General features: G+C 43.7%; 1 long non-coding RNA gene across 1 annotated transcript in view; it reads right to left on the bottom strand.

Moving 5' to 3' along the window:
- LOC137571026 (uncharacterized) overlaps positions 1–7,277 on the bottom strand; it is a 36,629-nt gene extending 29,352 nt beyond the window's left edge. The window contains exon 1 of the long non-coding RNA XR_011031288.1: positions 7,181–7,277. This is a non-coding gene — a long non-coding RNA (uncharacterized lncRNA). The remainder of the gene's footprint in view (positions 1–7,180) is intronic.
- Between the last annotated feature and the right edge of the window lie 10,396 nt (positions 7,278–17,673).

Genomic DNA, 17,673 nt, shown 5'->3' with positions numbered 1-17,673 from the left:
TACGGCTGTTGGTGTACAGTGAGAACAGGAGAGGGGGCAGGACGCATCCCTGTGGTGCTCCTGTGTTTGTAGTTCTCACACTGGAGAGGCAGTTGCCAAGCTTCACCTGTTGCGTCCTGTTGGAGAGGAAGTCCTTAACCCACACGCAAAGTGTGGGGTCGACTCCGAGGTGTGCAAGGTTGTCTGTCAGGATGTTTGGGCAGATCGTATTCAATGCAGAGCTAAAATCCAGGAACAGGATCCTGACGTAGGAGTCTGGTCTATCTAGGTGTTCCGTGATGTACGCCAGACTGATGTTAATGGCGTCGTCTACGGATCTGTTAGCCCTGTATGCAAACTGGTGTGGACCGAGGAGAGAGTCGGTGAAGTGCTTCAGGTGGGAGAGAACCAGACGTTCGAAGATCTTCATGATGATGGGGGTGAGGGCCACGGGTCTGAAGTTATTGTGTTCCATGAGTCCTTCCTTTTTTGGGACCGGTATGATCGTGGACCTTTTGAGACAGGAGGGGACTGTGCCTGCCATCAGGGACCTATTGAATAGTGAGGTGAGCGTGGGAGCCAGCTGGTCTGCGTAGGTTCTTAAGCAAGTAGGTGACACTCCGTCCGGACCGGCTGTCTTCCTGGGGTTGAGTCTGCGGATGTGATAGAGTACGTCTGCTTCTCGGACTGCTACTGGCACTAGGCCGCCGTGGGCCTTCGACAGAGAGGGCTCTATCGAGGGTGCTGGGTCAGCCGGCTGCTTCGGATGATGTTCGAACCTACAGTAGAACTCATTGAGTTCCTCGGCCAGTGTAGTGCTGGGTGTTGCATGCTGAGGGGATGGTTTGAAGTTTGTAGCTGCTCTAAGGCCTTTCCACACTTCGCGAGGTTTGTTTGACTGGAGGCAGTGCCCCAGCTTGTTTAGCCTATCTAACTCCCCCTCATCTGTGACTAATCACAAGTTGTAATTTCTCTCACCCTTTTGTGTCTTGGAATGTTATTCAATTCGTAGCATGCACATTTTATTCATCATGTTACATCTGTCATTGTAATCACCAGTTCTGTATTTTGTCCCAATGTCTATATTTGATGTATATAATTTTCTGTATCATTATGTACCCCTTGTTGTTTTTCAACTTTGTACAGCTCCACGGAATATGTTGGCGCTTTATAAATCAATAATAATAATAATTGAATCTCTCCCCTGTGTCAGCTGACTGCCGTGGCAGATAAGCTAATTTGAAAGCACAGAATGTTAACAATAGGTCTGCTTCCATGAAAGCAGGAAGTAAAAACACTGCAGATTTATTGCAGGATTAGTTGCAGCTCTAACAAAGGAATGTTTTTCTTTAAAGGTGATTATGCTTTTTAGAGTTAATATATTTTAGCGTTGAGATGAACTTCTGAGTTCAGTCCGCTCGCCGCAGCTTCAGTGAATGCCCGTTGGCTGGACAATGCATGTAGGCAGGACAACGGTACTGTGTGAGTGCTATGAGGCTCAGGCTGTCCTGTGTGCAATGTAATTTTATTGGCATTCACTTTGATTGTTGAAGCTTAGGAGCCACTGCATTTCCTATCCTTGGCTTATACGTGAGTCAATGACTTTTTCATGGTTTTTGGGGGGGAGGAGGGAGTTGGTACCTCGGCTTATAAGCGGGTCAGCTTATATGCGAATATATACGGTACCTGGATTTTAAATTTTTAAAATTTTACATGATAGTTGTCCTTTTAAAGCGGATCAAAGATGAAAAACTAACTATAACAAGTAACTTGTCTATATATCTTATCTAGAGTTTAGATAGTTTACACAGCAAATCTAGCTGCAAACAGCTTTAATAGAAAATGATTATTTCTTCCTGTGATACAATGACAGCAGCCATGTTGTTTGTAAACATTACACAGAGGCAGGCTTATCTGTATCTTGAGCACTCAGCATGTAAAAAAACCTAATCACCCCCTCCTCCCCTCTTCCTCTGAAATAAATGGCTAGTAACACCTCCTCCTCCTGCCCAGACTGAGCTCCCATGAGCCCTTGCTACTGCCAAGGCTCTCTGAAAACCTGTGGGCGTGGTTTATTTAGTTTATAGGGAATTAGAGTATTAAAACAAAAACAAAAAAGTATTTGGCTTGAGGAATTCCCTATAAACAATAGGAAAGGAACACAATTATGCAATGTGTAAAAGTTCACCTCGGATCCACTTTAAGAAAATACTGAAATAAGAGTTTATGGTTAAGTTTGTTTTCTATAGACCAGACAATGTTACTGTTACTGTTTACTCTCCATTATTCTTATTTTTGAAACCAAATTAAGTAATATGAAGATATTAATGTTGGTCTTGTAAGGAATTTGGCTCCCATTACTTTTTTCTACTAATTTTGCTTCCCGCTCTTCTTGTTACTCCTATCTCTAACACTGGGGCAGACAATGACTTGAATTATGTTTCTATCTTTCCTGATAACTATTTAGAACTCTTATCATCAAGGTGACCACACACGATACAATAAAATGATCCAATTTTACGGCAATTCAATAAAAATGATCAGTTATACAGAAAAATTGAAAGCATTTATTCTTATACGTTCAAATTTCCCAATTTTTGTTATATTAGTTGATAGGGAGTGGTGTATTTTTGTGATCAATCTTTATAAAAATTGAATGGTGTAGGGTAGATTGTCAATGTATTACTGTATAGAGCCAAGCACATTTTTTTTAGAGTTTTTCAATCATTTTTTTTCGTAACTGGGGAAAAATTGAACATACGTGTGTGGACCATTGGTCAGATTTTTCAAGTGTTACAATGAATCAGAAAAAAGTATTGTAATTCTTGAATTGAAAAGAAATATAAAAATGTGTACGGTGTGTAACCACCTTTAGGCTCAACACACACCATACAATCTTGTTTGTTCAATCTTACCACTTTCATGTAGTAGAAGAGCTTATCCAATCAATCATTCAAGGTATTTTCAATCTGTTGGCCCTTATACTACATAGATTTGGTAAATCTGTACAACCAAGATTGTATGGTGTGTGTTGAGCTTTACTCTGATCTCTAAAGATTGTCTTTACAATGAATGCAAATTTAGGATTAATAATAGTATACTGTATGTCTTGTGTGTAATATTTGCTATTTATGATTTATGTTATCGCTGTTTCAATAAAATGTTTTTGAAACTAAAAAACCTGTAAAATGCATTTAAAGTTTGTCACCCTGCTTTTCCTTCTGGGTTGGGCTGCACTTTGGGCCTATTCACACTTCAGCGCTGCTTCATCACCATTGTCTAAGAATTACCTACAGGTGATCCAGCAGTTTGTATAAAATGAAAGAGAGTTCAGCTCTCGGAAACGCGTTGCTGTTTATTAGAATAAATACTTTTAATTACACTACACGGCAGCCGCCGTTTATCTTATCTACCACCCACCTGCTTGTCAGTTCAAACCTCTCTCCAGCTGCCTGCTGCTTGCTTGTGTAAGACATGCAAACTGGAGCTTCTCCCAGCCATTACCCCTCACACAAACTGAGCCAGCTCCTAGCTTTAAAGAGAACCAGAGACATTGGAAAAAAGCTTTTATACATACCTGGGGCTTCCTCCAGCTCCAGAAGCCTGGATCGCTCCCACGCCGCCATCCTCCTCTGCCTCTATCCGCTGGTACCGGGTCCCGTACTTTTGGCCAGTTGAGCCAGTCGACGCAAGCGCGGTGCGTCACTTCCGGCGGACGCGGCCAATTGTACGCAAGAGCAGGGACTCCCTCCATATCCTTATGCATGTGCTTCCATACTACGCAGGCGCATGTGTAAGGATATGGAGGGAGTCTCTGCACTTGCGTACAATTGGCCGTGTCCACTGGAAGTGACGAGAACAGGTATCGGCAATAGAGGCAGCGGAGGACGGCGGCGTGGGAGCGATCCAGGCTTATGGGGATGAAGGAAGCCCCAGGTATGTATAAAAGCTTTTTCATTTTTTTAATACTGTTCGTCTCTGGTTCCCTTTAAGAGCTCCTGCAGCCTGTGGCTTACAAGTATAAAGCGTGCAGAGCAGCGTGGAGTAATCGAGGCGCAAACTTGGTTCCTCCTGCACATCCAAGTCACCTCTGTGCAGACACTCCTATGCATAAATACGGCCGCCTATAGCGGTAGGTAGCACTTGCGAGGAGTGGAAATACATCTGATCCAGGACTAAAGTTTAGTGGATGGAGGAGCATATGTGCCGGTACATCTTGTGGAGGAAGATCGCTGGAAAGACCTGGTCCCCGGTTCTGAGTGGGACAAAATCTCTTCAGCCGACTAACCCATATGGGCTAATCGGCAAGAATCTCAGGTGAGATTATTCCACGGTTGGCGAACCAGTTTTCTCAAATTGCCTATTGAGTGCCCTCCCCCACCCCTTCCATTTTTCTCCTTGTCCTTTACAGATTTGTGAAAATCTTGGGACTCCCAACAAAACTTTGGTGAAGCCACCCAATGTCCATACCCTTCCCCTGCCTCCTCTTGATGGCCCTTACAGTCTGGGGCCCAACTTGCAAAAAACAAGGTTGGCCATCATGATTTTCACACTCATAACGTGTGTAGCCACAAAAACACCTGATCTGGAGTATCAGAGGAAGGGAAGGTTAGTTCCCCCTAGTTACGCCCCTGGACCCCACAGCTTGGGGTTCCCCTATGGTCACAGGAGTTGATCCCTTAAAGTTGTGACCCTGTCTCATTGGGGTTAATGGACACAACAACGATAAAAATGCGAATTGCCTAGTGATGAGAAAATATTTCCATTTCTCTTTGCTATCATTTTTGCAAAAATGAAAATATTTGCAAAGATACTGTATATGGGCATGAGAAAACACATTTTCAGGTTTTTTTTTACCAAATGCATTGAAATCAACGGACCTGAGCAAACCTATTTCGCACATATGAGTACATGTGCAAAAATGAATGGGCAAGCATGCGAAAACAATTTTTTTTTGCAAATGTATTGAAGGCAATGGGAAAGAGAAAACACATTTTTCAAGAAAGTTGTCATTTTCACAAAAATTAGTACTTTGCCAAAATTCTATTTTTTATTTACAAAAAGTTTGAGTCAGGCGAAAATGCAAATATTGAAAATGAATGGCGAAAATTCAAGCTTTGTCAAGCTCTTCATTGGCTACCAATTAACCAGAGGATCCAGTTCAAACTCTTAAAGTGGACCCAAACCAAACATTTTTTTAATTAAAAATATTTAGTTGCACCACTCTGACACATACAAAGATAAATAAACACTCCTTCAAGCATTTCAGTGCATGCTTTTCACCCTCCTCTTTGCATAACTAGGGTTATACTGGGGGCAGCCATTAGCAATTCCTCCTTTGCCGGACACCATCTACTCCACCAGTTTGTCGAAAAATCTGAAAAAAATTTAAAAAGGAAGGGAGGGGTTCCTCCAATAAATGTAAAATATTTTATATTTGTCATCATGCAGCTGAAAAAAGGCTGCTATTTATTCTTATAATTTAGAAAATAGATTTTATTTCTGAAATCTTGTATTTTTAATTTGGGTCCACTTTAACCCTAACCTACAAAGCTCTCCACAATCTCTCTCCCCCTGTATACACTGCTTAAAATCCACTAAGGCATTCATGTAGAGGAACACGTACAATGTTCTGGAAGGGCCATCTCAGTCCCCAGACCTGAATATAATTGAAAATCTGTGGTGTGAGGTAAAGAGAGCTGTCCATGCTCGGAAGCCATCAAACCTAAATGAACTAGAGATGTTTTGTAAAGAGGAATGGTCCAAAATACCTTCAACCAGAATCCAGACTCTCATTGGAACCTACAGGAAGCATTTAGAGGCTGTAATTTCTGCAAAAGGAGGATCTACTAAATATGGATTTCATTTCTCTTTTTTTGGTGCCTAAATTTATGCACCTGCCTAATTTTTCTTAAACAATTATTGCACACTTTCTGTAAATCCAATAAACTTAATTTCACTTCTTAAATATCACTGTGTGTGTCTCCTATATGATATATGTATCTGGCATTTTTTATCGTAACAACCAATGATTTATACAGGAAAATCATGGCGATTAACAAGGTTGCCCAAACTTTCGCATCCCACTGTATCTTCTCACTAGTTTCCAGATACCAACCCAACCTGAATCTCAGATCTGCACATGAGCTTCTTCTATCCTCCACTAGAATTACCTCCTCACATTCTCGTATACAAGACTTCTCATGTGCCTCACCCCTCCACTGGAATGCCCTTCCACAACACATCCAAAAATATATATTGCGAAAATATTTTGTACCAGTGTCCATATTTGATATATAGCAATGTTAGGATCATTACGTACCCCTTGTTTGTTTTCTTACTTTGTACAGCGCCACGGAATATGTTGACACTTTATTCATCAATAATAGCGCCCGTAGACCTGAAACTGGAGCTCACAGCATAATATACGAGTAGTGGCACAAATGCCAAACCTACTCTTAACTGCGAACGTCTGCCTTTTTTTCCCCTGCTATTCTTTACCATGGTGAGTCATAGTTTCTGGCAAATATTCACGCGAGAAAGAAGCAGAAATGAGTTCAGCTGTTGGGGAGAAGCGGTGGAAGACGTGTGAAGTGTGATCTGTGAACCTTTGCTGGGAGTTAGCGGTAGATGACTTGTTATTCTCTGGGCCTGTGATGGATGAGAGAGGACTCTGTGTGGGACATGAGCTGGTTTGTTTTATTTGCAGATTACATTCACATTCTTCATTAAGACAGCTTTTACTTTTCCAATTCTTTTGAAGCTTTCCATATGTCGGAGGCTGGAAGTTAGAGTGGCACGGCGAATGCCTTGCGATATAATGTCAGATATGTTGTAAAATGCTTCTAGGGTTTCCCACCAAGTGCGGCCCGTGACTGGCAAGGTCATGGCTGGGAACATGAGCTGACTCTTAGCATTGCCACCTCTCTTCATATGGGCTGCATTCAGTCCATAAAGACGTCAACCATGCCAGCAGTTATGAAAGTGGGCCTATACATGTTTTATATACATTGCCGACACGGGTCTGCAGTAGTGGGTCTGATATGGTGGGTGGGGGAATGGTTACTTTAACTACTTACTGCACCAGGTGCAGTCACTGCAGTATAATCATATCCTGAGAAAACGGGGGAAAGAGGCGCCCTGGTGTAATAAAAGCATCTAAAAACAGCTTAAAGACGATAAGTATTATGAGGTGGCTTACCTCAATGACGAAATCTCTGTATTAATACAAAAGATTTTTTATTTAGCACAGGCAACGCGTTTCGCGGGTCTCAGCCCGCTTCCTCAGGCCAGTAACAGTGCCTATAATAGCAAAAGAACTCCTCAATATACCCATTCGCGGATATCAAACTCAATCGTAGTAATAATAACAAGATCATAGATAATGCATGACATAACAATAAGTCTATCTCCATATACATATATACACAATAAATCCGTCTCTCTCTCTCTCTCTCTCTCTCTCTCTCTGTATATATATATATATATATATATATATATATATATATATATATATATATATATATACATATACACATAACTTTTCTGCAAAGCCTTTTGATGTTTGTAGGGTGAAGGCTGGAATGATTTTTTTTATCCAAAAAGAAGGTGGTATTTTTAGAAGGAGGTACGAAAGTAGTCATAAAAAAAATAAAAAATAAAAATAAAAATGAATAAATAGCAATGGGAAAGTCCAATTTTGGACTTTTAATTTCAGAGGTATATATATATATATATATATATATATATATATATATATATATATATATGTATACATATAGTGTGTCCGTACATACAGTACATATACATAGTGAAAGCTGACTTAGTCAGCACTAGAGAAAGGATGTTAGCCACGTAATAAAGTAAAAATAAATAATCATATTACTGATAAAAATTGTAATAAAATCATAATGGGTATTTGTAAGTTCATTAAAATCTGTGCATAAATCATCAATAATAATAACAAATAAGACTTGGCCAGTTATTATACATAAACATATCTCAGGTTATCCTAGTATCATTTAACAGCATCAGCTGATAGCTAAAAAATAAACTGGTCACTGATAAAATAAATGAATTGTAATACTCGCTGTGGTGCTAAGTATAAGTATAAATATGAAGGATGAACAGCAGGGGGAGCTTCTAATACTCAGATGTCAGTTAAAGCAAACATCACATCAGTGTTAGGTCACTTACCAAATGAAATAAATCGATCCAGCATAGGGAGCCTCTGCAGGGGGCTCTGTGGAGCAGTATTAAATAGCTTCTGTAATATCCAAGGCGGCCGCTGATCTGCGCGCTCGCCGAGAGATAGGGGCGGAACCAGAAGTAGGCGATGACGTCATCGCATACAGAGGCATCCGCCGGAAGTACCGGCGGCGCCATTTTCGATTGGGGCAATGCATAAGGAAAAGATGTTAAGTGCCAGTACTTGTAGGCGCTTGTAGGGAAACGCTTCTACAGTGTCTTCATTTGAAGTCCCAGGGCCGCCAAAATTAGTCAATGGTAGCTGGGGGCGGCACTAGCTGCACGCGCTACCATTACCGCCCGTTAGCGGGGAATGAATGAATGGCAACGCAGTTCCCATTCATTAATCTAAGTCCCCGAGTCAATGAACACTGGCATCTATTAGATGCCTGCGTCATTGTATCTTTCGGGTGTTACACTGCCACGCATTATTTCCCATTCCCGTCCTTACGTATGCGAATCGGAAATAATGACTGAGGACTTCTTGTGGGCAAATAGTAAAACTACATCACAACACATTTTATTTAATAAAAATACCTACACTTCACTTACACCTAAAATTCACTATTTCCCTCCCACACTCCCCACATAGTACCCAAACATTTATATATATATATATATAAAATCTCCCAGGCGTTATGATTATTTTCAGGTTTAGGGTCTAAAAAACAAGAGACAAAACTTACCACAGAGAGATCTGCAGCAGCTCCTGCATATAACTCACTCAGCCACGGGATTATCGCTCTGAGGTGAAAACACATGCAGGCCGAAGTGGTTAACCTGCCTGGCGTTCTGATTCCCAAGGCCCTGTGGCCGCGGGAACGTTTTTTGCAATTTTTTTTTTACATTTATCATGTAACTAGCCTAGCGCTAGCTACATGATTCCCCCCTCCCTGCAGCTTCCTTTCCAACCCTCCGATCGCCGCCGGCGCAATCACCCGTCCGGAAATCCCGTTCTGAACGGGATTCCAGGAGGGCTTCCCCCGTCGCCATGGTGATGACCGTCTTGACGTCATGGACGTCATGACATCACAGGGAGTCCCGATCCACCCCTCAGCGCTGCCTGGTACTGATTGGCCAGGCAGCGCATGGGGTCTGGGGGGGGGAGGCTGCATCGCAGCGGGTAGCGGCGGATGGGCGGCGGCGATCAGGCACAACACGCAGCAAGCAAAGTGCTTGCTGCGTGTTTTAAAAAAATAAATATTCAAATCAGCCCAGCGGGGCCTGAGCGGCGACCTCCGGCGTCTCTGGACGAGCCTAGGTCGTCCAGAGCGCCAGGGAGGTTAATGTATCTTGCTAACATTGCTGTTATTGTGTCTCTGTTTTGTTATTTATATTTTTTCTGTTTCTCTATTCTGAGGGCCCTTTCACACTGGGCGGTGCGTCAAATTGATGCACTGCTACCGCAGCCTAATGCAACACTATGGTGAAGTCCATGCTTCCCGCGCTGCAGTACGCTGTGCCGGAAGTCTCTAATCTAACGCTATCACAGAACTACGTTACCGTGATCTGTGGCGATCTACGTCGATCTGCGTCAGTTGACGTAGTGGCGCGCATGCGCGGAGGCTTATTTTTACAACACGCCGTCGTGGACTTCTGTATACTCTGAAGCAGGAAGTGACCGCAAGCACGCGTCACTTCCTGCTTGACTGGTGGCCAGACAAGGAACACCACAGACTAACTGCATACTATGTTACCTAAAGGCCTGTTTTGTGCGATGCGGTGCAGCAGGTGTGACGTACCCCATCGCTGCCGCCAGTTTGCAGTGTGAAACCGGCCGGAGTCATGTACGTGTCAGATCCTATTCCGGGTCAAATGAAATGTTTCTGTAGTCTCTCTCTCTAGGGGATGGAAATTCTCTGCTTCGTACACAAAGGGCTAACTTATTAATTAAAGATTTCATTTTAAAGGGAATTAAACAGAAATAAAACTCTACTCTTTTGCAAGTCTGATTCCTGGGTGGGAGAACCCCATGCTGACTTAGATCAGGGTAACCGTTGCTGTGCAGTAATTTCCAGAGGGGTTACACTTACTGATCCTATCTATGAGCATCCATTTCATAGCCCAATATGTAGCTCTATCCTAGAAAAACAATTTGCTGAGGAAATAATTTTAAGTTCTGTCTTGTATCAAAGATAGAAATGATATCCTCTTGGTAACAACAGGCCTCAGTTTACATGTATGCACTGATCAGACAGTTTCCTGCGTTATTAGCTGTCTCCAACACATCAGACAGTCTATTCATGTGCTTAGACAGCTTCCTATTCTACACATTGTGTTGCTGCTTGCATTTGACAATAGCTTATACCAATTACTGGCCAGCTTCCCTTATTTCCAGTGGGCTAATAAATGGGGCTGTTGGCTAGGTGATATTCAAATGTCAAATTACAGCACTCTTCAAAGGAAATGAAATGCAAATGTATGCACTTTTCATAGGATGGTATTTTGGACACAGCAGAGAGAATGTGGACAAGATCTATTCCACATAAGATCTTACTAACTAACATGCCTAACATTTTGCGTACCTATGAAATCGCCGCTGGGAGACTTAGGCGCAGGATACAGCCGATCTATGGCTCACCCTGCTCCTGCACAAATCCCGGCGGTGTTAATTACTGTTCCCCCTCCAGGTCCATGTGGATGGTGGGGAATAATGTAATTCAGCTCAGTCTTCTGATGGCGCCAAAGTTACTCACTGTGCACAGCTATAGCCGTAATTCCTATTACCGTCTATGGTGGTGTCGGCTGCGCCCAAATCTCCTGCGCTGTATTCGATGTGTTCAACCATTTCCTGTATATGTTACATACTGAGAAGCATACTTGCCTCCTCCAATCCTCCTCTGCTGCTCTCACAACTTCTCTGGTCACATGACCATTGTGCTGGTGAACTCCGAGCAGGTAAGTATTTTACTCACTGTCTGCTGTAACCTGTGGGAAAGAAAATGGCTCCTCTTTACTGAATCCCTCAATGCTGTAGGCCAAACCTGGCCCCTTCCCATCAGTACAACTCTGCAGGGAGCTGCAATTCAGAAATGGAGATCTTTTAAAAAATTAAAATGCTGATGGGACTAGTGCTGTAGGTAGAAATTATGGGTCCTCATAGCAAAATTGTCATGGGGCCCTCAGAACTAGTCACTCTTGATCAATGCAACCTGCCCCTACCCTATGGACATGAGTTGATTGGGCAAATGACCTTACCATGCAATGTACAGTGTGTATAGTCCTAGAGCTAAGAGAGACACAGTCAGAGGGCAGAGAAACAAAGGAGAGTTAATAGTGAACACACCAAGAACAACTAGGCCCCCCTCTTCTCCAGGGCCCCATAGCAGTTCCCAAACATTGGTTCGCACGACAGCCGGGGGCCCCAGTCTCTCTCACTGGCTGGGGCCCCCAAACCATTATGCGATACCTAGAGGGAAGTGCAGGTGGGCCCTGGACTTCTCACCCCCAGGGAATTCACCCCCATTGCCTCTAAACTGAATGCTAACTGCAACACACACAATTACTCACTACTAGTTGAAGCAATTTCCTACCTTTATCTGGTCAGCAGGCGCTAGTCAGCCAATCATGTGAACTGTCATACACCCTTTGCCTGCCGTACCAAATCTAGCAGGAATTGCATAAATTAGGTAGCATTCAGGTGGGAGGCTTCGGTTGGACGTAGTCGTAGATTACATCTTTTACAGGGACGCCCCATGTAGGCACATCTCCCACACGGTCCCCTCCCTAACCTGTCAATCGCATCCTGGAAGCTGCAAAAAAAAAAATGTAAAATCACAAACATTGGTTTATATATAGCAGTTGCTATGGCTGCAATGGCTATTGCCACGCCCCTGGATGGGACAACCTCTTGGCTTAGCTACAATCGAAAGCATCAGATCTGGACAGTGCTACCCTTAAAGACAATCTGTACTCTAAAATTCTTACAATACAAAGCATACCTTTCTATTCCTTATGTTCTCCTGGGCCCCTCTGTGCTGTTTCTGCCACTCCCTGCTGCAATCCTGGCTTGTAATTAACAGTTTTAGGCAGTGTTTACAAACAAAAGTTATGGCTTCTAACCAGGGCCGGATTACCAACCAGGCAACAAAAGCAGTCGCTTGGGGCCCCATTCAGAGTCAAAGGGGCCCCATCAGCACATAAACCAGCCCTCGCCATCCTGTCAGCAGTGGCTGGATGGTATAATGGTTAAAGGGACTCTGAGCAGTGTAGTAACTATGGAAAGATGCATATCATTTTAAAGCTCTCTTTCTCCTCTTTCCAATGAGATATAAACCGCCGCCCTATGCCTTTTAGTTTTCAATATTTTCGCGATCGAAATCACGGCCACGGCAATTTCGATCGCGAAAATAGCAAAAACTAAAAGGCATAGGGTGGCAGTTTATCTATCATTGGAAAGAGGAGAAAGAGAGCTTCAAAATGATATGCATCTTTCCATAGTTACATTGTATTACACAGGGCGACTTTTCTCCAAAGTCGGCAGCTCGATTCAGCACAATGCAATGAAATATAAGGAACCCAGGGGGATATAATTACACACATCATGCTGGTAGGTGTGAGGATGTAATTAATTAGTTGTTGGTATGCTTAAAGGCATACCCACAGGAACTGCTCGGAGTCTCTTTAAGGGCTCTGCCTCTGACACAGGAGACCAGGGTTCGAATATTGGCTCTGCCTGTTCAGTAAGCCAGCACCTATTCAGTAGGAGACCTTAGGCAAGTCTCTCTAACACTGCTACTGCCTATAGGGCGCTTCCTAGTGGCTGCAGCTCTGGCGCTTTGAGTCCGCCAGGAGAAAAGCGCGATATAAATGTTATTTGTCTTGTCTTGTCTTGTCAAATGATGCCGTGCGCTGCTGATTGTCTTCAGAGCCAGGCTCTTCTCCTAGGTCCCCCTCCTGCTACTGTACGCTCTGCCGCTGCCCACTTCTCCCTCCCTTCCCACAGAGAACCACAATCAACAAGAATGATAGCAGCAGATGGCAAACGCTCACTCACCTATCCATGATCCAAGCAATAGAGATCCCATCATCTGAAACCCACCTGTCTCTTCTACAGTGCAGCCGCTCGCTCTGAACTTCCTGGTTCTCAGATCAGACAGGAAGTAGGAAGTAGTAATAGTAGTAGTAACAGAGTGACAGCACTCTAGAGGAGACAGATGGGCTCCGGATGACGGGACCTCTATTGCTTGGATCGCAATAGGTGAATGTGAGTCATCTGGTGCTGTCATTCTCCCCCGCTGCGGCTGCCTTCTCTGCTGGACTATCGTATTCACTGGGATGGAGGCTGCATGGTGGCTGTCTAGTTTGGGAGGAAATCGGTTGTTCAGTGGTGGGGGTGGTTATGTAATTCTGTCTGGTCCGGTTTGGCAGTGTCCAGAGCTTTCTGCTATTGCCAGGCTGGAGATGCAGGGGGAAAGTGCTGCTGCTGGGATATCTGGCGCCCTCTTCACAGGGGTGCCCCAGCCCCTGAGTGCAAATGTCCCAGCCATTCATCTCTCACTCTGCATTTTGCCGCTGCTATTCCCTGCATTATGCACCCACAGAGGAAAGCGGGCTGTTGCCCATAGCAACCAGTAGCTCGGCTGCCCCGGTGTGTGCGGCATGTTGCTGTGCAGCTGCATCTTCTGATTCTATTACGACATGATGGGGGGGCCCAAATCAGTTACTTTGCTTAGGGCCCTATTTAGCCTTAATCCGGCTCTGCTTCTAACCAGAGTATCATAGGCTGAGAACTAGCTTACTGTGTGACTCATGCAGAGCTTGGAGGGTGTGTGAAAAGCTTCTACCAATGACAAGCAGTGCTGCACATTCCACACATTCCAGCCTCAGCGACAGAGCCGACAGAGGAAAGGAGATAAGATTTATTACAGAGACAGTGCAAGTAGGAAAGGCTGCAGTAAGATGGGCCACATTAGAACAGGTATAGGAACTTATAGGATACAAGAAATAAGGCTCAAAATTTTGTTACAGAGTCTCTTTAAAGAGAGTCTGAAGCAACTAAAAATTACTTTTACATCGTAGTTCGCTTCAGCAGTCTTAGAAAAGGTAAACTGCCGCATCCCCGTGGCAAAACAAGGGCTTTAGAACAAATCCCCGGAGGAAAATCCGGGGAGTGCTTCCTGAAAGAGGCATTGCTCTGCCTCCACTGAAGTCAATCGCTGTGGATCTCCGCCTTTCCCCACCCCTCTCAGTCTTCCTTCACAGAGAAGGGCGGGGAGAGGCGGAGATCTGCACTAGTGTTGGGCGAACAGTGTTCGCCACTGTTCGGGTTCGCCCGGATTTCGGGCTGTTCGAGTTCGATTCGGGCTTCGCCGGACACCTCGCGGTGTTCGGCCATGTGTTCGACCATGCGGTCGAACATATGTTCGGCCTGACAGCGCATGGCCGAACGTTCCCCGAACGTTTGGTTCGCGCTGTGATTGGCCGAGCGGGTCACGTGGTTTGGATAAATAAATACCCGAACCGCGTCATTTCTCCGCCACTTGCGTTTGGGTTTAGCTTTGGGTAGGCAGGCAGGTTAGACTCTCTCTCACCAGCTAGGCTAGCCAGGGCCCCCCAGCCTCCTATACTATATTTGCCACTGCACTGTACTGCCAGTCAGCTCAGCGTGCGTTTACTGCTGGGATCAGTAGTACTTCCGTCCATCACCAGTATATAGCATAGTATATAGCATTGTCTTCTATTGCCACTGTACTGCCGGTCAGCGTGTACTGCTGGGATCAGTAGTACTTCCGTCCATCACCAGTGTATAATATAGTATATAGCACTGTCTTCTATTGTCACTGTACTGCTGGGATCAGTAGTACTTCCGTCCATCACTAGTGTATAACATAGTATATAGCACTGTCTTCTATTGCCACTGTACTGCTGGAATCAGTAGTACTTCCGTCCATCACCAGTGTATAACATAGTATATAGCACTTTCTTCTATTGCCACTGTACTGCTGGGATCAGTAGTACTTCCGTCCATCACCAGTGTATAACATAGTATATAGCATTGTCTTCTATTGCCACTGTACTGCCAGTCAGCTTGTACTGCTGGGATCAGTAGTACTTCCGTCCATCACCAGTGTATAACATACTATATAGCATTGTCTTCTATTGCCACTGTACTGCTGGGATCAGTAGTACTTCCGTCCATCACCAGTGTATAATATAGTATATAGCACTGTCTTCTATTGTCACTGTACTGCTGGGATCAGTAGTACTTCCGTCCATCACCAGTGTTTAACATAGTATATAGCATTGTCTTCTATTGCCACTGTACTGCCAGTCAGCTAGCTTGTACTGCTGGGATCAGTAGTACTTCCGTCGATCACCAGTGTATAATATAGTATATAGCATTGTCTTCTATTGCCACTGTACTGCTGGGATCAGTAGTACTTCGTCCATCACTAGTGTATAACATAGTATATAGCACTGTCTTCTATTGCCACTGTACTGCTGGAATCAGTAGTACTTCCGTCCATCACCAGTGTATAACATAGTATATAGCACTTTCTTCTATTGCCACTGTACTGCTGGGATCAGTAGTACTTCCGTCCATCACCAGTGTATAACATAGTATATAGCACTTTCTTCTATTGCCACTGTACTGCTGGGATCAGTAGTACTTCCGTCCATCACCAGTGTATAATATAGTATACTAGCTGATTGCCCGGTGTTGCCCGGGTATGTATTTGGCTGGTGTTGGCTCCGCCTACTTTTTCTAACCCTAACACACAATTACTCACTGACCAAGTTTGTGAGCTTTGCGGTCTTTGGTATCAATAATCTGCATTGAAATGAAACAAATCTGATATGGGGTGTGTGTGGCTCCACCCCCTTTTCTGAATTTGAACCCCAGTCACCCAATAACCAACTGTACCAGGTTTGAGGCCTGTGCCATTAACAGTTCAAGAATGGTAGCAATTAAATATTCCCCTTGAAAAGCAACAGGTGAAGTTTGATTCACTTTTGTAGGCTCCACCCACTTTTCTGAATATTAATCCCAGTCACCCAGTGACCAACTGTGCAAAGTTTAAAAACCCTGCCATTAACAGAATGGCTGCAGTTTACATTTTCCCAGTGAAATTTGTATTTGTCTCCACCCACTGATGACCCGGTGTTGCCCGGGTATGTATTTGACTGGTGTTGGCTCCGCCCACTTTCTAACCCTAACACACAAACACTCAATGACCAAGTTTGTGAGCTTTGGAGTCCTTGGCATCAATAATTTGTATATTCCCATAGAAATTAAACAAATCAGATAGTTTGTGGCTCCACCCCTCTCCAGCATTTGAACCCCAGTCACCCAATGACCAACTGTAGCAGGTTTGAGGCATCTGCTATTAACAGTGTAAAAATGGCAGCAATTTAAATATTCCACTTGAAAATCAACAGGTGAATTTTGATTGGCTATTATAGGCTCCACCCACTTCCCTGAATATCTCAGTCACTCAGTGACCATCTGGGCAAAGATTGGGAACCCTGAAATAAACAGTGTAAGAAGGGCTGCAGTTTACACTTTCCCAGTGAAATTTGTTTTTGGCTCCTCCCACTTTTTGTAACCTGGACACAAAGTCACTACTCAATGCCCAAGTTTGTGAGTTTTGGGGTCCTTGGCATCAATAATTTGTATTTTCCCATGAAATGAAACAAATCTGATTCACTGTTTGTGGCTCTGTCCCCTTTTCTGAATTTGAACCTCAGTGACCCAATGACCAACTGTACCAGGTTTGAGGCTTGTGCCATTAACAGTGCAAGAATGGCAGCAATTTTAAATATTCTCCTTGAAAAGCGACATGTGATTTTTGATTGGCATTTTTAGGCTCCACCCACTTTTCTGAATATTAATCCCAGTCACCCAGTAACCAGCTATTCTAAGTTTGAGAACCCTGCCATTAACAGTGAAGAAGGGCTGCAGTTTACAATTTCCCAGAAAAATCTGTTTTTAACTCCACCCACTTTTTGTAACCTTGACACACAGTCACTACTCAATGACCAAGTTTGTGAGCTTTTGGGTCCCTGGCATCAAAATTGTGCTAATGGAAGCAGTTTATTCAGCAAAGAAATCTGGCTGTTTTTGGCTCCGCCCCTTTACTGAATTTGAACCGCAAACACTTAACAACCGACTGTAGCAGGTTTGAGGCCTCTGCTATTAACAGTGTGAGAATGGCTGCAGTTTCAATATTCCCCTTGAAAATCAATAGGTGAATTTTGATTGGCTCTTGTAGGCTCCACCTACTTCCGAATATTAATCCTAGTCACCCAGTGACCAACTGTGAAGTTTGAGAACCCTGCCATTAACAGTGTTAGAAAAGCTGCAGTTTACATTTCCCCATGTAAAAAGTTAGTTGTTTTTGGCTCCACTCACTATTTCTAATTTTGACATACAGTCACTTAATGACCAAGTTTATGAGCTTTGGGGTCTTTGGCATCAATAAGTTGCATTTTACTATTGAAATT

Source organism: Hyperolius riggenbachi, chromosome 4 (genome assembly GCF_040937935.1).
Source record: "Hyperolius riggenbachi isolate aHypRig1 chromosome 4, aHypRig1.pri, whole genome shotgun sequence".
Classification (NCBI taxonomy): domain Eukaryota; kingdom Metazoa; phylum Chordata; class Amphibia; order Anura; family Hyperoliidae; genus Hyperolius; species Hyperolius riggenbachi.
Note: the sequence above shows the minus strand (reverse complement) of the source record. Positions and strands in the feature narration are given on the sequence as shown.